General features: G+C 44.0%; 1 protein-coding gene and 1 long non-coding RNA gene across 2 annotated transcripts in view; both read right to left on the bottom strand.

Annotated features, from left to right (window-relative positions):
• The window catches only part of LOC133496288 (EMILIN-3), a 29,441-nt gene extending 25,113 nt beyond the window's left edge, over positions 1-4,328 (bottom strand). The window contains exon 1 of the mRNA XM_061811685.1: positions 3,632-4,328. The gene's annotated coding sequence lies outside the window, so the exon portion shown is untranslated. The remainder of the gene's footprint in view (positions 1-3,631) is intronic.
• Positions 4,329-7,518: 3,190 nt separating this feature from the next.
• Positions 7,519-18,866, bottom strand: LOC133495461 (uncharacterized). Its single transcript, XR_009793578.1, has 4 exons — positions 18,440-18,866; positions 15,616-15,719; positions 15,158-15,261; positions 7,519-7,934 (listed from the first exon to the last, which is right to left on the bottom strand). It is a non-coding gene; the product is annotated as an uncharacterized LOC133495461 (long non-coding RNA).
• Positions 18,867-24,442: the final 5,576 nt, after the last annotated feature.

Here is a 24,442-nt window from a genome sequence, read left to right as displayed (position 1 = left end):
TGTGCTATGAAAATTTTCCGAATGCCCGGTAAATAGTCTAAATCAGGGGTATCCAAAATATGGTTTGGGGGCCACAACAGACAGGTGAGGTGGTACAAGATAGATAGATAGAAGATAGATAGATAGATAGATAGATAGATAGATAGATAGATAGATAGATAGATAGATAGATAGATAGATAGATAGATAGATAGATAGATAGATAGATAGATAGATAGATAGAAAGTGTGCAATGTAAAATCCCTGTTTTAAACATGAGTTATGGTTTTAACATATATACTCCAGATCAGGGGTCGGGAACCTTTTTGACTGAGAGAGCCATAAAGGCCAAATATTTTAAAATGTAATTTCAAAAGAACCATACAGTATTTTAAAAACTAAGTACAGGTGTATTTGCGCATTTACGTAAGACCAACACTTTTAGAGTACAATAAGTCTTTGAATTATTTGAAATAACATTGTTATGCTGTTGCTCACCAATATTGACAAAAGTACTTCTTACCATTAATGCGACAGCTAGTGCTGTACAATGAAAGCGTTTCAATAATTAGTTGTTCCGACACAATCAGCGTTGGACCCTTTTACACATGAGGACTTCGACTACCAAGCAAAAACTTTCTCTGTGTCATTTGCGTTGCCTCCAATGGTTGCCTCCCACACCAAACTACGCCAACTCCACGAGGACAAATCTTCACTGCACGACAGAAATCACATGTACTGTATGTCGTTATGAGGGGTCCGCGAGTCATATCCAACCACCAAAATAACCAGGTATGGCTCGCGAGCCATAGGTTCCCGACCCTGCTGTAGATCGATATGTACTGTTAGATACAGTTGCTGTTTTTATTCATTCATTAAAGCAAAACTAAAATTGAATTATATTCACATTCATCCGCCATGCACACATACACCCACAAATAAGGTACTCCATCTCAGGGACATGCACAGGTTTTTTCCATTTACAAATGCAAAAAAAAAAAAGAAAAAAAAAAGTATCAGCTCTAAGCAGAGACTTTTTATTGAATTACATGTATTTTTTTTCCCCCGACTTGTAACAACAGTGAGCATTGTGCGAGACATGTTATTTAACTGACCTCATCATCATTCCTGGAGTTTAATATCTATATCAACGGAAATTCAATACACTCTGGTTTAAAATGTTAAACCAAGTCACCACTTATTAAGTGCGTTCATCTAACTACGCGTACAAAATAGCATCATTCCCCAACGTCTGAAACCTCCAACAGCGGCTCCTTTATGCGGCCTGTATGATTTCGGGGTCATACGAAGCGTGAGCTCATTCCGACTTATTCACGCTCTGCCAAAAGTGGTGGATGCAAAATTACATTGGTGCTGTAATCAATGCCGGCACGCACGCAGGCGTCGTTCTCCCAAAAGTGGGTACGATGGTCTTCATCTACTCCACATCTGGTTTACATCTCAGCAAAACCACCACCAACAGCACCCACAACAGATCTTTCGTGATACATGAACAAATACACACACACTTTTGGGGAATACTGTACCTCATCATGCAGGCTTACCTTGTGAAACACCGAAGCCCAATATTTATTCCCCTCAGCAACGTCTCAGTTGTCTTAACCAGGTGTTGAGATTTTTAAAGGCATATCTAAGTGCTTTCACACGTGCACAGAGCATCTGCACGCAAACACTGAAGTTAAATTACTTGCTTTAAGTTTTATTGTCAGTGTGGCAAATCTGGGGGCGTTAAGGCAGTGGCCTTCAGAAAATATGAGGTGTGCTGAGATGAACACACGCTCACACTCGGGCCCTGTTTCATCAGCAAATGTGTTTCCAGTTGAAAGACAATTAAAGGCAAGTTTACTGGCCTGCAGTGCGGTATTCTCTGGCACTGGCGCGATGCTGCAGGTTTACCCATCACTGAGATGGGCATGCACATGGCACTGTCAAGTGCGAACGCAGGCATATGTGCAGATGTGCTTGAAAGCAACGGAAAACAGGTGCATGAGGGTCTGAGCATATGAGCTGCACACATTCTATTGCTGCACGAAGATGACAATTTAACAGTGGTGCTGGTGGTGGTCAGTTTCTAATAAGTCTTTCAGGAAATTATATATATATATATATATATATATATATATATATATATATATATATATACACTTTTCCTTTCGGCTTGTCCCCTTAGGGGTCCCGAGCTGCTTATCCTCCCAAGGCTCACAGGATTGCTGCAACCAACCCAGGTGTCAAGGGGCAGGAGGCAGGGTACACCCTTAACTAGTTTCCATCCAATTAGGGCACACTGAGACAGACAACAGTCCCACTCACAATCACACCTAGGGGCACTTTAGAGTGTCCAATTAATGTTGCATGTTTTGGTGATGTGGGAGGAAACCGGAGTGCCTGCAGGCACAAGGAAACACTCCACACTGGCATGGCCGGGATTTGAACCCACCAAGCTGTGTGTGTGTGTGTTTATGTATATATATATATAATTCTTGAATAAGCAGGGATAAATTGCTACCGTTTCCACGCTTGGTCCCCCCTCAAAAATAAAAATGAGGGGAAAAGAAAATGCTACCATGTAAATCTAATCTGCCCAGTGGGTTTATAATAACTGGTGGTGAGTGATTTAATTTAAAGTGAATCATAAGATTTCATATTCAGCCTCACATTGACCAGTCAGCTGAGCTGAGCCCCCAATGTTTGTTTTGAGCAAAACTTGTTACAGACAATTTCAACTAGCAAACACGTCTGCAGTGCAGTGATGTGCACAAATGACAGAACATAATTGAGCAGCTTGTGCCTTAAGTTTACTGTATAAAGTTTTTAACAACCACAATACTGGATTGTCATTTCATTAGCCCGTTTACTTTATTTTTCCGTTATTTGTAAGGAATAAGCTGGTAGACTTTTATAAAATAAAATTAATGTGGATTGGTTAAATCCAGAATGTTTTTTTTTTTTTTTAGTTTGACAATAAACTTCAATTGCAGGTGGCATAATAAACCTTAAAACTCTCTCCCAAAAACAAGACTGTTTCAAAGTGCTCATGCCATTTTTTTTCTCGTCATCTTGAAAGTTTGCATGCAAGTCAAAGCAAAAACACAGTAAAGTGTCATACCTAAAAGAAAAAAAAAACACTTGTAAGTCAAGGTACTTAAAGGTCAAGTGTCATGAAATGGATGATTTTTAGTTTATTATTAATGAAAACCCCACAGCCAATATGGTCCCATGTGTTTTTTCACCACAAAACCCAAAAGATTTTGACGTATACAGCTTTTTGTAACTCCCGCCATGAAAATCCTCTCGAGAGATTTGTTTTCGAGAAGAAGCAGGAAGTGACGTACAGGACAGAGGCGCCCCCCCGAGTAGACTCATTTGTGACCATTAGTTGTACCTCCGGGAAGGTAGCTCGTTGTTCCTTCGTGTTACCCAAAATGCCGACTCGTTGCATCGCTGGACATTGCTTGAACACTCGGGAGAATTGATTTAGCCTTCAGAAGTTTGCAAGAGACCCGGTTTGTTGTGAAAAATGGATTGCACGGGTCCAGAGGATGAGAGCTTCGTGGGTTCCAAATAACAGGTAGGCAGTAATGCGCCCCGGCTTGATGGTGTTCACCAAGTACTGGCGCGGCTTTGTACATACCCCTAAAGCAGCATGGCTCGGCTCCACCGCCTCCTTATATGCCACCACACCGCAGAAAATCAGCCTCACCGGCTGAGGCGCCGTGTTCGGTGGTCACTGCTTCTGCGAAGGCTGCGCGTCGGCTTTGGGGACGGGGGCCACCCTGAAGAACTCAGCTGCGTGCGTCCATAAAGCGCCCCGGCTCGACTGTGTTGCTTAGTACTGCAGCGTCTGTGAACACCCCCCTTAAGCAGCCGGTTCGGCTCCGTCATAAGCCACACCAGCTGGCTGCGATGAGCCGCTATGGCTCATCTCCGCCACGGAAGTGGATCGGATGGGGATGCGGTTTGGCCGTGATCGCATATCATCTGAATATGGCGCGAAACAATAGTGTAATATTGCCCCGAGGGCTCGAAACAATAGTGTAATATCGCCCCGGTAACTTCACTCGCTTGTGTGGTGTTCTCCTTTTCAAAAAGAGCTTCCGTGTCCGAAGGGGCGCGTTTGTCTCCCATAGTTAGGGTGCACCGCGTGTTTTCATTTGCGAATGTCCGGGTGACGTCACGGATGGAGGACGCAGCCAATATGGCGACCACTTGGATATCGTAGAATGACACTTCTGCAACTTTGCGCATGGATGACGCACTCGCTCAGATTTATTTTTTTGTATAGACATTGAAGTGAATAATGTTATATGTATTTTTCATTACAATATCTATTTTAGAATGTTTATAGGGATGACACCTGGGTTTTAATATGGTGTGTAAGATACTCAAGAATGTATGCAGCAAGTTGTCTTCTGTTATATTGTGTTGTGTGTACTGTTGTTGAGGGTTTGCATAATCCCAACACCATTGTGCTGTAAATAACAGGTAGGTTAAGTCGGATACTGCACTTTAAGCTCCTTAAGCAATGATGAAACCACAGTCGTGAAGTCAGTCAGTGTAGTCGCCCTCATTGTTTTGAAGGCCAAACATAAAATTGGTCAAAGTTCAGCTTTATTTATTTTGGGGGATGGGACTGCATGCCACAACCATAATCTTTTACATTTTTAACCCGTTTCACACTTCCAGCATGTAGACTAAAACAAAAGGACCCATCTTAATTTTTTTCTTTTTTTTTTTGGTGTCATTACAAAGACGTCACATATCTGCAAAAGTTAGTTCATTGAACCGTAATTCTATTTTTTTTTTATTGTGAAAATGCAACATGGGATACTTTGTATCTTTCAGTTTCTCTTTGGGTACTGTGTAAAACTTGTAGGAATTCTTCTGTTTGCAATGTATGTGTTTTCAGCTTTTCAGCTTCCTGATTCGATAAATGCTGTAAGAATATAAATTGCAAATAAATGTTCACCTTGAAGCTGCCAACAGTCTCCTGCAGGAACAGTGACTGACCACTGACCAAATATGCCAGTGACTTCTTTTGAAGTTCTGTTATACATTGCTGCATAATGAAACATGAAGACAAAAAACTCAAGTGCTGCAGCTGCACATCTGAGCGAAACGAGTTGTCAGCTACTGTGACGTAAATGTAGGAAAGGCCATAATCAGCCAGTCAGTTGGTGTAACACAGAAGACCATTGTTCATTAAAATGCAAAAAGAGTTGGCAGCCAATCAGTTTGAAATATTGCAGGAAGCAATCGAAGAAAAGTCTGCAACCGCAAAGAGCTGTGAGATGAGGAGCTGCAGGAGATGGGCTGCAACCTCCCGGCGAGCAAACCACACAATGCCAATCACAATAATAAGCAAGATGCTGAGGTCAAACCAGCCTGGCAGAATCCTTTTTTCCATGTCAGAACATCAATGTTGATGGTTTAAAAAAAAAGGATCAAGAAGTGTATTGTCATACTGTCTGGATAACATGCACAAGGCATTGTTGGAGTCATCTAATTAACTAGTTAGCAATCTAGCAAGCATCCAGCCATCGATTACCAAATAATAGTTTCTGTTCCTTTGGTTGCCCTCCAGCCGCATGGCCTTCTTTGCCAGTAGCGAAAGAGTAATCAAAAAAGGAAAATGTTTGATTTTATATTTAAAACTGTGTGGCATATTATCTTATAAATTAAACGCAATCTAAAAAACAGTTGGTATTCAACTTTTTGAAGGCTTATTCAAATCATTGGTGAGGTGGTGCGGTGTAAAAGCTCACCTAGGGCATCACATCAGCTCGGACCGGCTCTGCTAATTGCTGTGCGCTAAATCAAACATCATCTGAAGTAAGAGGAAGTACTCACTATTTTCTTGGAAATACAACACATACACAGCTTCAAATAAAGTCCACCATGCTTAAATCCTGTACCTTATCAATACAATCAAAATATTATCTTTTAAAACGTCTGTAATTGATATATTTATGTCTGAAAGGCTAACATGCCAACCACAGATCGATCCAGTAAGATTGCAGGAATAGTAATTGGCAAAATCGATATAATGAATGAATCGTTACACCCCTACTAAAGACACTTTTGGCACTAAAATGAATTATATTAATGGGTTGCGGGATGAGCTGATGAAGCAACGGAGAGCAAAGATAGTTAGACTTGCTGCTTGTGTTTGCTCTCAATAATAATGGTAAAAGTAAAAAAAAAAAAAAGAAGTGCTGTTGCTTTAATGACTGTCGGGGTATGTGAATAATAGAAGAAAAAGTGGTTAAACTGGATGAGATTTTCTCTTTTTTGAGTAAAAAAAAAAAGTCTGGTCGGAAGCCAAAGTAGAAAGTACAGGATGAGATGTTGTGTAATGTTAAAATTCCACCTTGACAGAGCCTGATCGAGGATGAACACAGAGACAATACAGTGCATAAATAGCTACTTCTGTATTTTATATATAAGAGGCAACATAACATTAACCTTAAAACTGTTTGGAAGCATCATTCAGCTTTTAACATGCATTGCTAAAGATATTCTCCAAGCAATAATGCAGTTTTACACCAAGAAAAACACACAGGTATATCATTGTGGGTTAAAAAAAAAAAAAAAAAGGAAACAAAGTTGCGAGCAACCTTTCAAATTTATAGTACATAGTTGGCTTGGTTTAATTAGCAATGCATTTTTTTGTTTGTTGACATATTTGTTGTAAATTTGCAAAAACACAAAATTGTTCTTAAAATATTCTTATGGGAATGTAAATGCTCTAATCTGAATCTTTGAATGAGACCTGTAGCTACGATGGATGACACTGATCTGACCACAGTGCATACGTCTGATGTTGCTCACAGTGGTCAAAGGGGACGCTCACGGGGTGAGTGTGTTTACTCAGACACGTAAATAAATTAGAGGGAACGTTGCCTGCAGATGAAACGAAGCAGAAAAATTAGAATAATAGACATTAATTATGTCATGTTTAAGCTGGTAAGGCATTTTTTTTCTCATTTACAGTCCTGACCTGGAGGCAATTTAGGGTACAGTGTCTTGCCCAAAGAGAATTTGACAACAAAGTTACAGAAGCCAAAGAAGCAGAATAAAAAGACAAAGATATAGAAATACGTCATCGATCTGGATTTCTCGTACATCCTGGTGAGATTGGCCACATTAAAACCATTTTTGTACTCTAAGTTCTTTGTTGAATTCTATGGTGTTTCTCATCTTTTGCAAACAGGAACTTACACGGGCTGAAGCACGTGTTAGCCTGTAACACAGCAATGTCAAATCGTGCTTAAATTTGTCTGACAAAAAAGAATGAAGGTTAACAGAAATGCAGAGGAAAATATTGACAACGTGCACATCCGAATACCAAACAAAAGACCGGCTTCAAAATGGGAAATTGTGCATGAGATGCTATGTGTGACCACTCGATTTCAGGAAATGAGTGGCTGGTGGGTAAGTTCGGTCACAACCATTTTCAACCGAGCAAATGTACAAAAACTGAGATACATTTTTGGCTACCTCAAAATAGTTACCTATATCTAAAAGTGAATTTTAAGAAAAACTTGGGCCTACAAAAGCAGTGTTCTTTGCTATGTGCCGCAGAGAGATTTGCACAGAGTGTGTGAATGGACATAAGTGCCTCCATGTGTGAAAGAAGTGGTCGACACCTTTACTTCATTTTCCCTGGAACCTTTCCAGCAACAGAAAAGGACACACATGATGAAGGATTATTGTTATTTGGATAGACGTAAAAGGGGGGATTCCACAGTATTTGGCCGGCACGGGGTCAGCAGGTTTAAGAGCCTTTCACGTGGCTTCACGCGCAGGGTGGATGACGACTTGGCAATTGCATCCATTTTCTCGGGATGTTCACGCCTGACTGAAAAAACGGTGCCTCCGAACCACCTCTCAAAACAATGTTTGTGCCCCATGTTATTTCAGTTGGAGTTCTCACCCTGCAAAGAACATAAATCAATCAAATACGGATAGTTTCTAGGTAACCGCTCATGTTGCCCTAATCTTATCTGCGGATAACATTGTAAAGCTCAATAGCAGCCGTGTGTACTTGTGTTTGTTGTCTTTCCTGTCGGACCGGGCCAATCACTCTTACAACTTTGTGTGCTTCTTGCGGAGATATATCTGCATCCTTATTTGTGTCGATGGCAGTTTTTTCCCCACACACACCGGCCGGTCATTAGTGGTTCACATGGGGTCAACGGTAAAACAGGTCAACATAGTAAAAAGCCTCGTAACGCAATTGCTTCATTCCCTGCACAGGGATGACGGTCATTTGTCTCTTTTATGCCACATGATCTTTATCAGCCCAGTTTATTTCATCATTCAACCATCAAGTAAAGTAAAAATTAATTAATGTAGCAACTACAGCCCATCTCACACACACACACACAACCTATTAATAGCCGTGGTTTATGGTGTCACCCTTTCTGAAAAATTCTGAAATCGTCCAAATCGTCCTCCCTGCAACTCACAATAAGCTTTCCGCAATATTGATGACTGATGTACTTTATATCATCTCCCTCCGTCAACTGAAAAGGATCTCAACGTGCATGTCAGTCACTCAAAATCCAACACCCCAACCCAATTACTGCCAGAGGTCGTGCTAAAAAGTTAATTTAAAATGTGTTTTTGATCATCAAATAAACGGCACCTGCTTTCCACCATCCAATTTTCTATTTCTTATCTGGATTGATTTAAGAATAAATACTGTATGCCATTACAAAGGCAAAGTCAGAGAAAAAAAGTGGTCAAGAGTATGATTTATGGCAAAGAGAATCCCGGGTATCCTCAGTTTTGGCTCAGTTAGTATGAACAACTAAAATTGTAAATCAAAGTCGATTTCCCACCTAATGAAAAAAAAAAAAAAAAAACAAAGTGAAGAAAACTTTTGAGAAATGAAAAGGCCCCATCTTTGACTTTCACCTGGGAGAGTTCTATTGTGACATGTCATGGTGAAGAACGTCAGGGGTAAATCATGCTGTGATGGAATTTCAATTCCTTGCCAACTTTAGTCACATCAAGAGAGAAAATGTTCTGCACAGATATTTTTTTCAAGCCGTCTTAAACTAACTTGAATGGTTTAGCCACTTAATACCGTCACGAAATACAAACACCAATTCCAGTGATGATGGGAAGTTGTGTCAAACATCAATCAAAACAGATTTCTTTGTGGAACTCTTTCCCATTTTTGCTTGATGTACAATTTCAGTTGCATAACAGTCTGGAGTATGGATTGTCCTTTTTTGCACTCAATAATACACCACACATTTTCACTGGGAGACAAGTCTACACAGTGGTAGGCCATTCGAGTACTCATCACAAAGTCACACTGTTGTAACATATGTGCAAATGTGGCTTGGGGTTGTCTTGCTGAATTAACCAGGGACGTCCCTGAAAAGAATTTTGCTTGGATAACAGCATATGTTACTTCAAAATGTGTATGTAGCTTCCCCCCATAAACGGTGCCTTCACAGATGTGCAAATTTCCCATGCAATGGGCAGTAATGCACCCCCACACCCACCCTATATCATCACAGATGGTGGCTTTTGAACTTCCAGAATCTAGATGATCCTTTTCTTCTTTAGCTCGGAGGACACATCATCTATGATTTCCAAAAACAAGTGTTTACTCATCAGACCACAGTACACATTTCCACTTTACAGTGAAGAAAATAAGTATTTGAACACACTGCTATATTGCAAGTTCTCCCACTTAAAAATCATGGACGGGTCTGAAATTTTCATCGTAGGTGCATGTCCACTGTGAGAGAGATAATCTAAAAGCAAAAATCCAGAAATCACAATCTATGATTTTTTTAACAATTTATTTGTGTGATGATATAGCTGCAAATAAGTATTTAAACACCTGTCTATCAGCTAGAATTCTGACCCTCAAAGACCTGTTAGTCCGCCTTTAAAAGTCCATCTCCACTCCATGTATTATCCTGAATCAGATGCACCTGTGTGAGGTCGTTAGCTGCATAAAGACACCTGTCTACCCCATACAATCAGTAAGACTCAAACTTGTAACGCGGCCAAGACCAAAGAGGTGTCCAAATACACCAGAGACAAAATTGTACAACTCCAGACGGCTGCAAAGGGCTTCGGAGAAATTGCCAAGCAGCTTGGTGAAAAAAGATCCACTGTTGGAGCAATCATTAGAAAATGGAAGAAGCCAAACATGACCGTCAATCTCAATCGGAGTGGGTCCCCATGCAAGATATCACCTCGTGGGGTCTAAATGATGCTTAGAAAGGTTAGGAATCAGCCCAGGACCACACAACAGGACTTTGTCAATGACCTGAAAAGAGCTGGGACCACCATTTCCAAGGTCGCTGTTGGTAATACACTAAGACGTCATGGTTTGAAATCATGCATGACACAGAAGTTTCCCCTGCTGAAACCAGCACGTGTCAAGTCCTGTCTTAAGTTTGCCAATGACCATTTGAATGATACAGAGGAGTCATGGGAGAAAGGTTTATAGTCAGATGAGACCAAAATTGAACTTTTTGGTCATAATTCTACTAACCGTGTTTGGATGAAGACAAATGATGAGTTCTATCCCAAGAACACCATCCCTACTGTGAAGCATGGGGTGGTAGCATAATGCTTTGGGGGTGTTTTTCTGCACATGGGACAAGACGACTTCACTGTATTAAGGAGAGAGTGACCGCGGCCATGTATTGTGAGATTTTGGGGAACAACCTCTTTCCCTCAGTCAGAGCATTGAAGATGGGTCGTGGCTGGGTCTTTCAACATGACAATGACCCAAAGCACACAGCCAGGAAAACCAAGGAATGGCTTCGTAAGTAGCACATCAAGGTTCTGGCGTGGCCTAGCCAGTCTCCAGACTTAAACCCAATAGAAAATCTTTGGAGGGAGCTGAAACTCTGTGTTTCTCAACAACAGCCCAGAAATCTGTCTGATCTAGAGAAGATTTGTGTGGAGGAGTGGGCAAAAATCCCTCCTGCGGTGCAAACCAGGTGAACAACTACAGGAAACGTTTGACCTCTGTAATTGCAAACAAAGGCGACTGTACCAAATAATAACATTGGTTTTCTTAAGTGTTCAAATACTTATTTTCAGATGTGTCACACAAATAAATCATTAAAAAAATCATACATTGTGATTTTTGGATTTTTCTTTTTAGATTTTCTCTCTCACGATGGACATGCACCTACGATGAAAATTTCAGACCCCTCCATGATTTCTAAGTGGGAAAACTTGTAATATAGCAGGGTATTCAAATACTTATTTTCTTCACTGTATGTCAGTCCATCTCAGATGATCTTGAATCCAGAAAAGCTGGCGGTTGGTATATGGCTTTCTCTTCAAATGGTAGAGTTTCAATTAACATTTGTAGATGAAGCGACAAACTGTGTTAACTCCCAAGGGGTTTTAGAAGTATTCCTGAGCCTAACGGGCATTAGCTTTTACATATTGATTTATACAATGATGGTGATTTCAATGCAGTTCCACCTGAGGGATTGGAAGTCACACGCATTCGGTGTCGTTTTTCAGCTTTCCTGCTTAATTGTCTCTGCCTCTGAATGTGTTGATGATATTATGGCCCATAGATGCTTCACTGCATCTGGGATGCGTAAGTTAGTGTAGAGTAATATTTTGTCACATGGAGTCTGTGCCCTTTTAGTTTGACCATGTCTTGTCATGTTTCTTGGTTTGCCTCATAGACATCAGACCTCGTTTCACGTTTTTTGGTTTGTGCTTCTTATAGCTTTTTGTGCCTCCGTTTTTTTGGACTGTTTAAACTGTGTATGACCTTAGTTGACAATAAAACCACTCTGAACATTATGCCATTGCCTGGGAGTCCTGCATTTGGGTCCGCCCCCCTGCCGCTGGTTCATGACAGTTGGACTATTTGCTCACCCAGTTGTTCACAAAGTGATGAACCTCGCCCCGTCCTTGCTTGGGAACAACTGAACCTTTTTAGGGGTGATCGTTTTATACCCAATCGTGACACTCACCTGTTACCTATTGACTTGCTCACCCGTGGAATGTTGCCAACAGGTGTTTTTTGAGTCGTCCTCCTTGTTCCCAGTCTATGCTGCTGTGTCACATCTTTTTTGCAAAATTTTGTTGCAAATTCAAAATGAGAGAATATTTGAAAAAGAACAAAATGTATCAGTTTGAACACTAAATATCTGCTCTACACACTGGATGTTGGGGTTTGTATTGCATATATTCAATGCTTTGATACTGATCCCATCACATACATACTTTAGGTCTCTTGAATACAGATGCAGACCAGAAACTAAAACACTTTTTCAGTCCAAAAATGACATAAAAGTCATGTTTTCACTGTGTTATTACATTGTTTTTAAAACACTGCGAGGTGAAGGCCACATTTTTTACTTTCCATGAATTCACGATTTCCATGAATGCTGTTTATTTTCAAGAAATCATGATTTTGGACCACTTTTCTAATAAATTTAACATCCGTTGTTTCTTCCTCTGATATTGGAAACAGTCCCAGTACATGCACAGCATCTATATTAATCTCTAAATTCAAATGGTCAAATTGTGTCTCACAGTTTAATCCTCGTGTTTTAGTCCCCAATTTCCTGTGCATCGCGCACAGCAGGGCAGAAATTGAAGCCGGGTTTCATCTGGGCTGCATTGTCAAGGCGCTCCAGGTGCAGAAACCGGCTGGGCGGCACACATGAAGGCAGTAATAAGATGGACAAAGGGATGGGGCACGCACCGCCCACTGCAAATATGATTTATTGTCATGTCTGTTTTAAATGATACGCTGTTGTTTCTCTGCATCAGCAGATCTTCTCAAGAGACAACACAAAGTGAAAGTTCAGCCGAATGCAGTAAAAGTTGAGATTTGTACATTATAATAATATGGCAAATGTTACATTAACGCAACAATTGGATTAAGTATAAGTTGATTGGTCATGCCTGGGGAGTCAGGCACAATGTAATGACGTAATAGAAAGTCAACTCGAATGCTACACAAAGTAATAAAAACAATAAAGGGTTATGTTGTACGGCGGAGCCATGCTGGGAAAGTCAAGAATGCAAATAAACTTCTTGCCTGTGATGTCATCACTCATTGGAGTCGCATACAAGTAACGGATAAACGACAGGCAAACCAATAATTCAGAGGAAACAAATACTGGCAATAGGTTCTAAGACAAAAATAACTTCTCAATGTTATGCCTAGTCCTAGCTGCCTTAGGGTGGGGAGTGCGGTGCACCACGGAGGGATCGGACATGCACTAATGGACCAAAAACAGAACCAGCAGGAGTGGTTACTGGCTCACTTCCCTCGTTCCAAGTTAAGATGTCCTTTGAGCAAGACTTCCAACCTTTGAGCGCTTCTCAGATGAAGTTTGCATGTTGCATGTAAAGTGTGATAATTGTAAAATTGATTTCCCTCTGAGGGATTTGAAATGCAACTTCTTTCCCCCAAAGAGAAGTAATTCAAATACTGTTAAAGACAATCCATTTGGATTTATACAAATTTAACTGAATGCAAGCGTTTGGGAGGCGACACCTTGTCCGACTGGTTAGCACGTCCAACTCATGGTTCAGATGTCATGGGTTCAAATCCGGGCTCCGGGCTTCCTATCTGGGGTTGGTTTGCGTGTTGTCCCTGTGCCACCGTCAGTTTTGGTTGGGTTGCACATTATATAGTACTTCTTAAACAACTTGCTACTGCACCTGACAGACACAGCTCATACTTAGTGGCTCACATGTGCTGCCACATTCTGCATTGGTATTTGGCCACTCGCGCACTCTCCGGTCTATTAAAAAAGCTTCTATAAATCAGGCCAAAAGTTTCTGTGCACCACATAAATCTTGGAGAGGTGCGTCTTTCTCTGCAGTGGCAACCGGCGCCATTTGTCACATATGTGGGTATAACAGAAAACCAGAAAACCCGGGAGAGGCCGCACTAAATGTGCCAACAATCATTACTCTGATAAACTACTACCACAATTTAGAGTCGAATGGTATATGAGCAAAAGAGAAAAAAAACTGAGCCTGGATGCAAAACATTTGATTCAGAAGTGACATTGTTGTATTTTAAGCGAAATCTGTGGCTTTGGTTACAACATGTTAATGTCCACCATAAAGCAAACTAGTATTTTTAGGCTAGGCTTTTAACTGACAAATAAAAGTTAGCCTCTCCTGAATGAGAAGCTGGCTACTGGTCCTGAGTGAGTTGCAGGGCACAAACTATATATGGGTACAATCAATGAGTCAAATTGACTCCTATAAATATTTTTAATAAACTTGCCTTCAATCTACCCGATGCAAGGACCGGAGAACCGTGTAAACTACACTCCAAGACGAGCACAGTGAATCAAATCCCAAACTACACAACCGCATGGCTGACGTGATATCATTCGCTCCTCAAACTTAAAAATATACCTGGAGAAATGTGTGACCAGATCTGTGACTAAGAGCCATTGACATATTTTTATTTTATTTGGTATGTTTTAATTCAATTCAAGACAAGAGTCCTGTATGATGGAAGTGAACTCATTTCAACTCACTTCAGATTATGAAGAAGTCTTCTAAAATTACATTTATACCCGTTGGCTTTGCATGAGTGTCTGCTATCTTAATGCTAATACGAAAGGGCTGAGACCATTTATGGGCTAGCCAATAGCATCAATATGGGAAAGCCCATCCCAGCTAGGTAGACTACACCCTGAATGAGTCACCAGTCAGTTGCAGGGACCATATTAACACCATCACCAAGTGGGAATTGAACCCACACTTCCTGCATCAAAGTCAGTTGTGTGTACCACTAGGGGCCAGATTACTAGAGGCCACTGCATTTCTATTCAGCAGGGATTATAAATATCATACTGTGATTTTGTTCTTATGTCATGTCTAATTTAAAACGCAGTCGTGCTATGGCTACAAATTCTTTGCTGTTAATTTACCACACAAACCCTTAAGGAGTTAAATGCCTGCGTTTGATTCCTTTCACAATCTAGCCACAAATCAGAAGCTCATCATTACAGCAGCCAGCGCAGGACCAAAGTTATTTTAACTGTTGAAAATAACGCAATCATTAATTCGCCGTACGCTGATGCATAAAAGTTTTAGGATTAAAGCTCAACTACGGATTCTAAAATCCCATACCGACTCCATCTGGTGTAGATAAAACATGCAACTCAACCTTTTCACTGGTCCACGGCTTTTCTTTCATCAAAATTCCGCCCACTTCTCTTGACTTCCTGATCTGGCATCTTCAAAGTCGCGTGTTGTTGGCGCGGCGTGCACCTGTGCCAATAAACATAAAAGCAGTGCACCAGCACTTACGGATAAAAAGAGAAATCCTGTTTTTTTTTTTTTTTTTTTTTTTAAACGAAAGCTTTACGCTGATTCTTCAAATGTTAACTCATGTGACAGGATAAAGATGCTGATGCTGATGCCTACAATTTGTGTGCTGATTCACATTTGTTCAGCTTTCATTGAAAACAGAACCCGGCCAGCATTAAATGCGATGTGTGCGCTGGCCTTCCTGAGACAACACTGCGTTCTACATTACGTCTATAGGATTTAAGTTCAATAAAAAACAAAAAGTTTTCCCATATGTTGCCTCCGTGAGATCTGATAGGCTGGACGGCGGTTTACCTCCAAATAGCAACTCTGGAGAGGCAATTATTGCATCCTCAAATGAGAGACCAGGAGAATCCAAGGACTTCCAAATTCCACAGGTGAAAGAGTTCTTCAGGACGCTGTAAAGCGAATTCATAGATTTGTTTCAAAATACATGATACATGCTGCAGATATATGAAAATATTCAGAACTACGAAGAATCGAATTGTGGAGATATAGCAATAAATGGGAATTCAGTTTTCCTGATTTTTGGGGGGAGGGGCCGTGGCTAAAGCGGCACGCGGTGACGCATTAAAGCGTGCAATCACACCTCCTCTATTATAAAAAAAATTGAGCACCTTCATTTGCATCAGTAGTTACAATTTTAGTGCAATTGCACGTTAATTATTATAAGGCCCATTTCTTCCACTACAGCATCCATTTCGCTAACTTGCTATGCCTACACAAGAAAACTGCATTGACTATTTTAAAAAAATTGACAAAAACGATGAATATTATGTAATACAGTGTGTGAGAGGACTAATGAACAAAGTAGTTGACCCTTTTTTTCAGTATGTTGCATTTTCAACTGGTCATACGGAGTGAAGCCTAAACAGTAACAAAATGTTTTCTCACCTTCCCAGTGGGAAAGCGCCCCTCGATGGCAGACATGTATGGAGAGAGTGCAGAATGGAATCAGCGATGCATATTAAGTTATCACTTCTGAACCCATATAGCCTTTAACTGCTGTCCAAAGGCTATAGCTCCCTCCCAGAACCATCCTCAACATTCCTTCACCTTCTTGCCCTCTCTTTGCATCCCTTTTCTTTGCCTCTTTCAGTCCTGCTTTTCTTTCTGGGTCACGCAGCAACACTGATCATGGAATGCCATTCACAAAAAAAAAATGTCGCTTTAGGGTCGGCACCCTAGAATGTGTTGTAGTATGGCTTCAAGTCTAGACTGCCACAATATCAGTACTCAGTACTTAACTTTCCAACATCAATCTTGTGAACTCTTTGTTAATGAGAAGAATAATATCATGCTTGACTTGCAAATTCCTTGTGCTCATTTAAAAAAAAAAAAAAAAAACAGCTAAAAATTAGAATGTTATTCTGAATAAACAGACAGATAAGGAGCATTTTACAGACCAACGGTGTTTATTTAACCCTTATTTGGGAAAAGACAATGACATATTTTGAATTTGGTTGCGGATTAACCACAACTGCATATTATTCAGTTTGCTTACCCGGGGGATAAACTTAAAAAGTCAAACAAATGTCATATCCTCATGTTAAAAGACTTTGGTAATGACCTCTGACTGCCGCCTCTAAGACTAAGCCTGTGCCGCCCGTTTCAAAATGGTCACAGTACATCCCAGAGGCATTATTGGTATTACTATAAGAGGGATTACAATTTGTTTTTGTGTCTAACCATGCATAAAATACACTTTCTAGGACGTAATCACACTAGCTCGCTGGCTGATATTAGCATACTGCGCTCTTATTGTGGGATCTGCGAGCAAGCACTTCACCAGACCAACATAATGACTATAAATTAGACAAAGCACAAAGCAGCTTCTGTTGCTACAATGAAACATACTCCTCTCTGTTCCCAACACACATCTGAAAAATCACAAACAGATGTCCAAAACAGTTTCTTTCAGCCAGCGTAGCAACAAGCAGGTCGGTCCCACCACAGTTCTCTCGGGCGCCAATCCCGCCTCCGCCGCTCATGTGCCGATCCAGCCGGACCACAAACGCATGAGAGTACTTCCAAAAGCAAAACACAGCATGTTCAGACAAGACCTCACGCATATTCACCTCTGCGTCAGACTCATTATTTGTTTTTCACCGAGCCACAATCGTCTCCGTGCATTGATCGCCACGCTCAGGGGGTGCTCTACTCCTATTTCTGCTATCATCCATCATAAGATAACCTAAAATATTGTTTGATTTCTTTCCACTGAGGCTAGAGCACACATTGGGCCTCTCTTTTGTTTATTATGCCGCATGCCTTTCAAGTAAAACCAACTGCTTGGGCTTTGGGCCTGGACTTTCCCCACCACAGCCAGTGCAGCCTTTAGCAACATAATACTTATCACCTCATGATTAGCACCGCAGGTTTCATGATTAACAAAGCAGAAAGTGTCAAGGGTCTGCCAGGGCCAGACTTTGCCAGGCAGTTAAATTTGGAGAAAACTACAAGCGGCCCCTTGTGAGATTAAACACACTCGGGAATTTTTTCTGGCTTTCTTATAAAGACAATGAAAAGCAGAAGTTTGGAACAGTGGGCACGGTCCTTAGAGGGACGCCGCTGCGGCAAAGACGCTTCAAGGTTCTGCAAGAAACCTTCAGAGAAAGACAAAATCTTTTATCACCAATATACAGTCAAGCTATTGTCTGGCAACCAGTTCAGGGTGTACCCTGCCTCCTGCCCGATGACACCTGGGATTGGCTGAAGCACTCCTGTGATCCTTGTGAGGATAAGCAAATCAGAAAATGGATGGATGAGCTATTGTGAACACTCACTGTAGCAAATAACAGAAATTCTCTAAGTGACACCCCGCTAACCCCTCACCTCTTTTTTTTTCTTAATAATTACAGTATTTATAATGGCCTATAATACTAATAATTTATCCCCTAAAATATAATTATGGAGCTCCTTTTGAAAATATTATCTTAAAAATGAATAAATTACAGATAATTAGATTCAGTAAAAATGATTTAGACGTGCCAGGATGCTAGTGTGTATGACATCACATTGCAACCCATAAAAATATAAATTCCGACTTTACGGTTAGCAATTTTGCCACGGTTATGAATCAATGATACATAAGCGCTCAAATCTCTTCGGTACTTACTGTAGCAGCGAGCCGTTACCAGCTGTTACAACTTCTTTGCCACCCAGAACTTTCTTGGCATCATCTTAAGAAGTTTACCGCATCAAGCCCACACCGAGCCTCGCCTGCCTGTCGAGCCTTTACTGGAATCTTCCATCACGCTGCTGTTCGCTGCTGTTCGCTGTCAAGATGCCTTGCAACCTCTTCAGATGATCACATTTGCCATGGCAGTCACAGTCCAAGAGAAACCCAGGTGGCTGTAGTAAAACCGGGCGCATGCAGATAAACCTGACGTTTAGCTATACTCCTTACGAACGTCGATAGTCACGAAAAATTCAGGTTACGAAACGCCTCCTCGGAAAATTGTTGTCTCTAGTTACGAAGGAAAATTCAGGATATGAAAAAATAGCTGTTGGATTTGCAGCCCCCAAATTCAACCGAATGTAAATATCCTGTATCTTGGTTTGAAAGATACAGGATTGATAGAGCTAATCTCCTATTGGCTATCTCTGTGGCCTCATGCTGTCATCCCATTGGCTAGGAGGGACGTCAATCTTTACCATGACCTTGTAATTTCCCTTGGACACTCTAGCGTCACTGTATCACATGCTAGTGCACATGGGTGAAGTGGAACTTTTTCATGAGCTTTTCGTTTTTGTTTTTTGCAAGTTTATTCCTTTCTTTGCCATGAGCCCAAAGAAACTTTAGTGGAATTGAGTGGTGTACATTCGTACGTATGTTTTCTCTTAGCTACCAAAACGTTTGCCTCCTCCTCCGTCCCCCACGATGCTTTTTGGTTCCTCTCCCTCACCCTTCTCTTCGCCTATAGTCGCCTAACGCCAAAGGTAAATGAACATAATTTGTATTATTCTTTATATTATTTACTTTGAATGCTTATTTTTTGGCAGGGGCGTGGGGTTCAGGGGACTTGGAACAGATGACACTGTGGTGTTTACATAATTCACCCGCGGAACCTCGAGTTGGGTTGCGGGGTTCCGCACGAACTGTTTTTGTTGTTGCTCTTCCGGAGTCAGGGTTCACAGAGTTCCCGCCGTGATGCGAGTAGTTTTTTGATGTCTGCCAATAAAACAAGTTTTGTTCCTGTGTCCGGCACTCCGCCTCCGACTCCTTTTCTCCGGCGCTACACTGGTGACCCCGACGTCAGTCCAGGCGTTTTCGAGACTGAACCGAACACGGCAACCGCCATCCTCAAATTGGCGGAGTTTTGCGAGACGTCCGCGGCACCGTGGTTTGCGCAGACGGAGGCTCAGTTCGCCCTCCGCGGGATCTCAGATGATTCCACGCGTTACTACCACGTTGTCTCAGCACTCGGGAGCTCAACGGCGGCCAGAGCAGTGAACTTTATCACCTCTCCCCCGGCTCGAGATAAGTATGCTGGGATCAAGGCTCACCTTCTCAAGGTTTTTGAGCTTTCACGGCCGGAGCGTGCCCGACATCTGTTGGCTATTAATGGACTGTGGGACAGCAAACCTTCCGAACTCATGGAAATGATGCTAAACCTGCTGGGCACGGAAGAGCCCAATTTCATTTTCATGGAACTGTTTCTCAGGCACATGCCACCGCATGTTCAGACGGCGCTCGCTAACAGTACAGTCACTGAGCCGAGGAGGCCGACCGTTTCTTCCTGGCCACCCAGCGCTTCTCCCCTGAGATGCTGGCCGCGACGCGCAGTTACTCGCCTACGGGCGCGTGGGTGGCATCCAGGAGGGGCCCCATCACCACCGACGGCCGTGCTGGCACAGGCTTGTGCTACTTCCACGCCTGTTTCGGTGCGAAAGCGAAGAGGTGCCACGCCCCTTGCAACTACGACGCGTCGGGAAACGCCAAAGCCCGCGCTCCGCGGCGGCCGTGAGCGTGGGTGCAAATTCCTTGGGACACCGGCGCCCAGAGGAGCGTCCTGACGGCCACTGCGGAGGACGCCGCTGGCGGGACTCATAGGCCGCACCTACTGTCCGCTAATGGCTCCCCTATCCGCTCTTATGGCATAAGGACTGTGGACTTGTGTTTCGGGAGTCAGCACTTCACATGGGACTTTGTCACTGCCGATGTCTCGTTCCCTCCTCGGCGCTGATTTTTTTTTGTGCCCACGGGCTGCTGGTGGATGTTAAGAGGGGCCGTCTGGTGGATGCACTGACTTTCTCCATGGTTGCCTGCGTCCGCAATGAGGCGACTTATGGCGGTCTCTCCATTTCGCTCTCAGACGGCACCAAGTACCAGCTCCTCCTTGGTGAGTTCCCTGGCTTGACACGGCCCACTTTCTCCTCTGCCACGACTAAACATGGGGTCCAGCACCACATTGAGACCAAGCCCCCCCCCCCCCCCTGATTCACGCAAGGGCCCGACGACTTGACCCCGAGAAGCTAGCAGACGCTAAGTCCGAGTTTGCCAACATGCCTGGGCATTGTCCGCCGCTCGGATAGCCCGTGGGCCTCACCGCTACACATCGTCCCTAAACCGAGTGGCGGGTGGCGACTGTGTGGTGACTACTGCCGCCTTAACGACGCCACTACGCCCGACTGCTACCCTGTTCCACACATTCAGGACTTCTCAGCCCACCTGGCGGGCAAAATCCTGTTCTCCAAGGTCGACCTGGTGCGCGGGTATCACCAGGTTCCCGTGCACCCCTCAGACGTTCCCAAGACAGCTGTAATCACTCCGTTTCGACTGTTCGAGTTTCTGAGGATGCCGTTTGGTCTTAAAAACGCGGCACAATCTTTCCAACGTTTAATGGATTCTGTGCTCAGGGACTTGCCATTTGTGTTCGTCTATTTGGATGACATCCTCGTTGCCAGCTCCTCGGAGGATGAACATCTGATAAACCTCCGCGACCTTTTCGCAAGACTCGAGCATAATGGCCTGACCATCAACCCGGCGAAGTGTGTTTTCGGGGTGCCCTCTATCCAGTTCCTCGGACACCTCATTGACAAGAACGGCGCCGCCCCCCTTCCGGCAAAGGTGGAGGCCGTCTCCGCTTTTCCCCGACCTCGCTCGGCTCGGGGCTCTGGGAGTTCGTGGGGATGGTGACTTTCTACCACCGGTTCATCCGCCGGGCGGCCCACATCATGCGCCCGCTCTATGAGGCTCTTAAAGACAAGGCCCCCAACCGGGACGTTCAATGGACGGCCGAGAGGATGGAAGCCTTCGAGGCTACGAAGGCCACGCTGAGTCGTGCCGCTGTGCTGGCCCACTCGACCCACGGGGCCCCTGTCCCTCTCACTACCGACGCATCGGACTACACTGTTGGAGCCGTATTCGAACAGTGGGTCGGCGGCGCCTGGCAACCGCTTGCCTTTTTCAGCGGTCAGCTGGTCCCCAGGGAGCGCAAATACAGCACGTTCGATAGGGAGCTCCTCGGCCTCTGGCTGGCGATCTGCCACTTCCGCTCCCTATTGGAAGGCCGTAAGTTCACGGCATATGTGGACCATAAACTCCTCACTTTCGCCATGTCCAAGGTGTCCGAGCCGTGGTCCGCCCACCAGCAACGCCAACTGTCGTTCATCTCGGAGTACACTACGGATATCCAACACATCGCCGGCAAATCCAATGTGGTCGCGGACTGCCTCTCCAGGGCGATCGTCGGCACTGTGCATCTGGGTCTCGACTACTCCCGCATGAGCACAGACCAGGCCTCGGACCACGGGGTGCAGGCCCTCAAGACTTCTGAAACGGGTTTGCGGCTGGAGGAAGTCGCGGTTGGTGACTCGGCCGTCAGGTTGCTGTGCAACCTTTCGGCTGACCAGCCTCGGCCGCTGGTCCCTGCAAACTGCCGGTGGGCTGTTTTTGAGGCGGTCCACAACCTCTCCCACCCCGGAAGGAAACCGTCCGTGGGGCTGGTGGCCCAGAAGTTCATGTGGCGCGGTCTTAAGAAAGATGTGCAGGCCTGGGTCGACTCGTGCGTGGCCTGTCAGCGGGCTAAGGTGCATCGCCACACAAAAGCCCCCTTGGAGCCCTTCGCTGTCCCCGAGAGGAGGTTTGACCACGTCAACGTCGACTTGGTAGGTCCACTTCCTCCCTCGCACGGTTTTTACCTAATTGCTCACCATGGTGGACAGGACGACCCGCTGGCCCGAAGCCGTTCCCCTCTCCTCGACAACGTCGTCAGACGTGGCCCAGGCGTTCATCGGCATGTGGGTTGCGCGCTTCAGGACCCCGTGCGACCTTTCCTCCGATCATGGCCCTCAGTTTACCTCTGAACTCTGGAACGCAGTCGCTGAGAGTTTGGGGGTCAAGCTGCACCGCACTACCGCCTATCACCCCCAGGCGAACGGTCTCTGCGAGCGGTTCCACCGCTCCATGAAAGCAGCCCTGCGTGCTGGCTTGACAGACGGCAACTGGTTGGATAAGCTCCTGTGGGTCATGCTCGGCCTCAGGTGCGCCCCCAAGGAGGACCTGTTGTCCTCATCCGCCGAGCTCGTCTACGGCCAGCCACTGCGGGTCCCCAGCAAATTCATCCCGGACGCCACAGCGCCCTGGTCCGCAGCCAGGCAACGGTCCTACCTACCCTCGACCCCGCCTGGGCCCTTGTCCCGTGACTCAATGGACAGTGCGGCTCCGCCCCCCTCGGCCCCTACAGTGCACACCCGCCGGGGTCGGGTCGTCATCCCTCCACGGCACGAGGATTTTGACTATGGGTGAATTCTGGGGGGGCTTGTGTGGTGTTTACATAATTCACCCGCGGAACCTCGAGTTGGGTTGCGGGGTTCCGCACGGACTGTTTTTGTTGTTGCTCTTCCAGAGTCAGGGTTCACAGAGTTCCCGCCGTTATGCGAGTAGTTTTTTGATGTCTGCCAATAAAACAAGTTTTGTTCCTGTATCCGACACTCCGCCTCCGACTCCTTTTCTCCAGCGCTACAACACTATTTACTTGTAAAAAGTGCTTCTACTTATGAAAAATTCACATTACGAAACAACTTCCGGAGCAAATTAATTTCATAAGCAGAGGGACCACTGTATTGTGTAACACAACTTGGAAGCAACTTCGGAAGCATCCGAGCTTTTCATTATCCTTTCAATTTGCAGCATTTGGTTAGTGTTTTATCCCTTTCTGTTTTGGTTTTAATGGCAAGTTTGGGCATTTGGATGCTGTTTCGTGAAGTTCAATCATTTCACGTGCAGGATTTTGACCAAATTGGAAATCCCATAGAACTTGTGACCCCACTCGTCCATGGTGCGGCCGTGAAATACTCACGTCAATACTTCCGCTAAAGATGTGCACAAATTTTTGTGAGAATTTGTGAACCCAGGCGGAAATATTTTATGAGCTGCTAATACATTACGATGCTTGTCTGCATAAATATGCAAACGATATATTTTAAAAACTACTTTATGATGAGAGTCACTGATGGTGTAATTGTGCACACGCTTGACTTTGGTGGGGGCAGCATGGGATCGATTCCCGCTCAATGATGGTGTCGATATCTGCCCTGCAATTGACTGCCGACCAGTTCAGGGTGTAGTCCGCCTTTCGCCTGAAGCTAGCTGGGTTAGGCTCTGGCTCTCCAGTGACCCTTTTGAGGATAAGAAGCTTGGATAAAGGAAGGAATTTATTAAGATTAATGACGTATTATTGTAGTGTGTTAAATGATGTAGTTGGCAAGTCAGATCGTTTTGATAAGAGAGCTAATGAGTCATTGTAAACATGTAGCCTACATGGAGGTTATCCTAGTCTGTGAGTGAAATCCCAGAAGTTCTTGCCCTCAGATTATGTTTGCGATCGAGACTCAATGAGACCCAAGATCATGAAGTCCTGCCACGGACAACCTCATAACCAGAGTTCGGTTACACTGGCAGTAGACGTGCATGTGTGTGCGTAGAAGGTGTTAAATCATTACGCAACAGAGAGCATTAACCACCATCACAGCTGCGCTTGTGAAAACACAAATTCATCATTTTTGGAATTGGGTTTATCCATTTACTGGGCATGAAACCGTATTTTTTAAAACGCGAGGCATAAAGCCGCATGATTTTTTTCCCCCCAGCCAATCAGCAATCATAATCAAACAT

Source organism: Syngnathoides biaculeatus, chromosome 2, assembly GCF_019802595.1.
Source record: "Syngnathoides biaculeatus isolate LvHL_M chromosome 2, ASM1980259v1, whole genome shotgun sequence".
Classification (NCBI taxonomy): Eukaryota; Metazoa; Chordata; class Actinopteri; order Syngnathiformes; family Syngnathidae; genus Syngnathoides; species Syngnathoides biaculeatus.
Note: the sequence above shows the minus strand (reverse complement) of the source record. Positions and strands in the feature narration are given on the sequence as shown.